Genomic DNA, 6000 nt, shown 5'->3' with positions numbered 1-6000 from the left:
CCAGGACCACACCCCTAAATGCATTGAAGCAACTGCCATGTGATTGGTTGATTAGATAATTGCATTAATGAGAAATTGAACAGGTGTTCCTAATAATCCTTTAGGTGAGTGTATGTGCGATTAGGCCTATCCAGGTAAAACTACATACATTGAAAATGATGCAGTCACATTCCTCATATGACCACATTCAAAATTAACTTAACTTTCAAAGGGACACTGGATAAAAAATTATAACCATTGAAAAAAGACTTCACATCCCATCTTAAGGAATTTAATGCACATTCGCATTTGTAATAGAGGTCGACCGATAGTGGATTTTGCCGAAACGATAATGAAGTTGGTGGCAAAGGCCGATATCCGATTAAGCAGCCGATAGTTTTGAAACTATCTACAATGAAAAAAAAAAATCTTTCCTTACTATGGTGGGAAAAAACAAAGAGTCCAAAATGAATAAAATCCCAGATGCAGTTTTTTTGTTCAACCAAAATCCCAATAATAACCAGAAAAGATTTGGTGAATAACTTGGGACTTTTAAGTATAAACAAGCCCAAAACACACCAGAGATACTTATATTGAAATGGAAAAAATTATGAAAAACATATCGGCAACTATTGACACTAAGTTCCAAAATGCAAATATTGGCACAATTAATCGGTAAAACCGATATATTGTTACTTCTAAATTTGGAATAATTTTGATGTATTGAAAGTACAAGTCATTGTTTCAAACAAATGTTTAGGTAAAAACGCATGTTGCAAACAATCATTTTATAGCTGTCAGACATACTTTGGCACATGCTTTAGGATGACAGAAAAAGTGCCTGTAATACGTTAGGCCACACCTTCTCATGAATACTTATGAAGAGGTACAAATCTTTACAAAATGAACTCGAGAGACATGAACAAATTTTTCGTTTCTAAACCCGGATAAAAAATTGTCCAATTCTTACTCTTAATTTCCTAAATAACAAAAATGATCTTTTCTTTCTTCAGAAAAACAAACATTAATTTCCAAAACAAAGCCTTCCAGAGTATAAAGATAGAAATGAACCAAAAATAGCAACAATTCAAGTAACAGTAAACATTTCCCAAAGTCTAAGTGGGAGTTTGACTAACTGAAAGAACTAGTTCCCAAATAAGTTGCATTTTCATTGCAATGCATATTAGATCTCTTAAACTCTCATCCTCCTCAATGTTAATCAGCCGGCAGACTGAGGCTATCCGCTTTGTTACGGCAATCGTGAAGCTGCATTCATGAAAGCGTGAAGCACCGCTTTGAACTCCACCAGGAAAACGTTTGCAGATATCTCGTTCTACATTTTTGTGATGTTAAGACTTGACGTTATTCTATCAATTGCACCATACAGAGGCTGCAAAGTACTTGATTTATTTGCTTGTTTTGTACAACAAATAGAGTTAACGGGTCCTTTACCCATAATTTGATCACTGACACACGGCTGTTGTGAGTGTGTGTTTGTGGTGTGTGCCTTAGTGTAATAACTTGGGGCGGACACATCGTAAAGGGTTCGCCCTGCTCCGGCCTGTGGATATGCTGGTTTATGCTTCATTAATGGTAAATGCGCTAAATGTACGTACGTGTTAAACTTTGCATTAATTTTGAAAGCCCAAATTAGTTTTTTTATTCAGCAATGACATAAAAGCAAGATGCTGTTTGATTTTGTTTGTTAATGATAAAATAAAGGGTGGTAATTGGTACTTAATGTTTAACAATAAGATTTTCACACAATGCATTATCCAAAAGTAATCAACAAAAAGTAGTTTTAAGTTATTACATTTTTATGTAATTATCTCAAAAGTGTCAACGAAAATATTGTTACTCATTTCAATTTTAGTCTTGTAATTTGTAATCGGTACCAGATTACATTTCAGAAATAATCTACTCAACACTGCAAGTCTTACGAGGTCCGCAAAGACTTTTGAGTCTCTTTGAATGTGGAATTTTAGAATCCTATCTGAGCTTCTGAAGCTTTGAAATATTTAAACTTGTGCGACTGGACACATCTGTCCGATCGAATGCGATGTACGGTTAGGTGGTAGAAGACAAGACAATTTCACTCATGCTCAGTAACGCCAAAAAAACACTTAACATTCTTACTTGTCTCTGGCCAAGATACAAAATACCCATCATTACTGCTGGTCACATGACTGTGGGAGATTAAATGGACCAGTAATGCCATTATCTTCCTCACTATCTCCCTCTGCCCTTGTGAATGAGCACTAAAAATAGCTTGCTTAATCCTTTTTCCCCTGAACACACTGCCTGTAGGCTACTGTACAAGCCAAGATCATCTTGTCTCATTTAGTTTTTGTCTTTGAAATCTCTGCTGTAGTAACCTGACTTTTCAAACACAACAATATGCAATGTTGGTTTCCTTTGAAACGTTTGCTTCAATTATTTGTTCCTATTTTAGTTTGCATCATAATTTATGTAGGCAGTCAGTGTATTGCAAAGAACTGATCACTATGTCAACACAGGAAAGAAAATAGTGCTAGTCAAGCCATTTCTTGGGGTTTTCCCACATGTGGCACTTAAGACAGATGGGTTGTCATGGATCCTCTGTTTGACAGAGTCTGTTGATATGAGAGAACAATTAAGAAGGAGAGAGAGAGCACTAAGAAAAATATCCAGCCTCTCATAACACTGAAGGATCCACTTGTGAAAGCCAGAGTGATATTACCCAAAGAATCATTTGAACCTGATGGCAATTATCTTAATATAAACCAATCTTATCCAATTTAATTGTGTTATAAGACATAAATGAGATTATTTTATCTGTCAATCACCAGAAGGGGCTGTCGGGAGGCTCACGTAACTTTCTAACTAACAAACTTCATACAGTGTTATGTAAATCGTTATGCACACTGAAAAACCCTAATAAATTGACTTTATTTAAATGATTGAGTGAACTTGTTCCCCCAGTTGAATTGAATAATGATGTCTCCAAAACTTGTGTAATTAAGTTCACTTAACTTTGTGATCATATAGAATAACTGTTTAAGTTAAAGTAACTACATGCAAGTAGACTTAACTCAGGTTTACTATTTAAATGTTGTTGTTTCTACGTAACGTAATAGTTCACCCAAAAATGAAAACTCATCATTTACTCTCTCATGCCATTCCAGATGTGTATGACTTTCTTCAGCAGAACTTAAAGATTTTTAGAAGAATATCTCAGCTCTGTAGGTCCATACAATGCAAGTGAATGGTGGCCAGAACATTGAAGCTCCAAAAAGCACAAAGGCAGCATAAAAGTAATCCATAAGACTCCAGTGGTTAAATCCATGTCTTCAGAAGTGATATGATAGGTGTGGGTGAGAAACAGATAAATATTTAAGTCCTTTTTTATGATTAATCTCCACTTTCACTTTCTTCTTTTTTTTGTTTTTGCTGATTCACATTCTTCTTCGTGCATAGCAATTTATATGTGTACGTAGTAGACCAACACAATTGTATTTAATAACTGTACAGTATTAAAATGATGACCGTGTTACAGCGATGAGAATCGTCCTTAAAACAATGGGAATAGTAAAAGGAAAGGAAGGTAAAATATGCTTAAGTGTATGAAAATAATGTCACAATGCAAAAAATCTTAATGGTCCTAGATGTAGGCTTAATTTTCTTTATGCCAAATCAGTGCCTGTTGTGCCCAATAGCGTTCTGAGATGATATTCTGCTCACCACAATTGTACAGAGCGGTTATCAGAGTTCCAGTAGACTTTGTCAGTTTGAACCAGTCTGAACATTCTCTGTTGACCTCTCTCATCAACAAGACATTTCCGTCTGCAGAACTGCATCTCACTGGATGTTTTTTTGTTTTTGGCACCATACTGAGTAAACACTAGAGTCTGTTGTGTGTGAAAATCCCAGGAGATCAGCAGTTACAGAAATACTCAAACCAGCCAGTCTGGCACCAACAATCATCCACGCGATTGGCAGCAGTGAAGTGTATAAAATCATGCAAATGTTCACATCAACCGTCAGAATGGGGAAAAAATTTGATCTCAGTGATTTTGACTGTCGCTTGGTTGTTGGTGCCAGACAGGCTGGTTTGAGTGTTTCTGAACTGCTCATCTCCTGGGATTTTTACACACAACATTTTCTAGAATTTACTCCGAATGGTACAAAAAACATCCAGTGTGTGATTAGCCACAACATTAAAACCACCTGCCTAATATTGTTTAGGTCCCCCTCATCCACCTATATATATATATATATATATATGCACACACACACACAACAGTTAGTTCCGGTCCTCGAATCTGTTTGAACGAGAGACATCCCATGAGCACTGATGGGTCTGACACCATCAGCACTCAGACGCTTCACTGTCTTTATCAGTCTGCTTGTGTTAATGCCATTAAGAGATACTGGTTGTCTTTTTTTACATGTATTTCTATTGACATTATATATGTTAGCCAGCAGGTGGTGGCAAAGGATAATTTTTGTGTGTTATATGAGCCAGTTAGGTGACGTGAAGTGAACCCATGTCAGCCACTGTTACAACAGCGCTCCGTGATCGCTCGTATTACTACTAAAGCTAGGAAGTAGCATTAAAAGGCTTTAAACGAACAGTACAGCATTATTGCTCATCACAGCTGAGAGACACAACAGACTGATTAATTACACAAACTGAAGGCACTTGCCTCTTATCGGACTTTCCACATGGGAGTGGACACACTGTTTAAAATGGCGGAGGACATTGTGGTTTCTATAGTGAAAGACGAGCGCACCTGCTACTGCGAAATAGGGAGAAATACCCACTCTTGAACGGCTACTTTTCCACTGAGAAAGCTGATCTTCAGAAAGCTGACAGCATCTCTGCTTGGGTGTGGCAACAGGTGATCACACACACTCCATCTCTCTCTCTCTCTCTCTCTCTCTCTCTCTATCTATCTCATGCACACACTCGCATCCATCCTTGTTAATCCAGTAACTTGGTAGAAACAGCACAACCCTGATACTATTTCTGAAGTGACATTTTTGAATTACTAACGAAGGCTTTGATGCATCATTTGGTTTCAACCAGCAACTACAGATTCTGATCCGTCACGTAAGAAAGTAGTTCCATGCACAAATGCGTTTTTATGACTTCTCAGCTTTTCCTGATTTTTTAAAAAATGTTCTTGTTCATTGAACTGTTGTATATTAGTAATATCACACTCGCAATCATGCTATATGGCCCTATATCAGCACTTCTGTGATTACCTATGGCACTCGGCCTGCGGTCGAATCACAGCAGTGCTGATGTAGGGCCATATCTCACTCTTGCTCATGTGATATTGCTTAAATTATTTTAAGATTATTTAATTTTTTATAGGGGGACGAGGGGGACCTGCACAATATTAGGCAGGTGGTTTTAATGTTGTGGCTGAATTATTTTGATTATTATATGTTTAATTATCTTTATATTGTGGCCTTTCTCAGCAAATAGGATATGCGATTAATTTCTGCTTCTTAACTGATATCTCATGTAATTGATTAAAATGTAAATACATTGACAGCCCATAAATAATATATATCTAAATTGTACAATAATGGTTAGTTGTCAAAGGGTGTACGTTTATTATCATTTTAGACATCTCAACAATAAAATGTCAATGTAATATCCAGACAAACTATTTTAAACATATTACACTATTAATTATTATTATAATATTGAATGAAAAATGGTGTAGTTAAGATATCTACCAGCAAGGGGACAAGCCTGTTTCCCCATTGACAGCCATTCAAAAATAACTGCATATTCTGATGAAATACTGTTTCCCCAAGCAACAAATTAATCGCAAGTATTTAATTATAACACGGTACATGATTTACCAGTGTCAAAATGTGTCTTCCAGGGTTCCCGCTCTAGCCAAGTACTCTTATAGAGATAAATTGGGTGCTAAACAGACAAACCTTGACCTCTTAGCTACAAAAGGATAACATGAAAGGCTTTTTAAATAATCATTTTAAACAGATATTTGGGGTGCAAGGTGG

This window comes from Xyrauchen texanus, chromosome 44 (genome assembly GCF_025860055.1).
Source record: "Xyrauchen texanus isolate HMW12.3.18 chromosome 44, RBS_HiC_50CHRs, whole genome shotgun sequence".
NCBI classification, from domain to species: Eukaryota; Metazoa; Chordata; class Actinopteri; order Cypriniformes; family Catostomidae; genus Xyrauchen; species Xyrauchen texanus.
Note: the sequence above shows the minus strand (reverse complement) of the source record.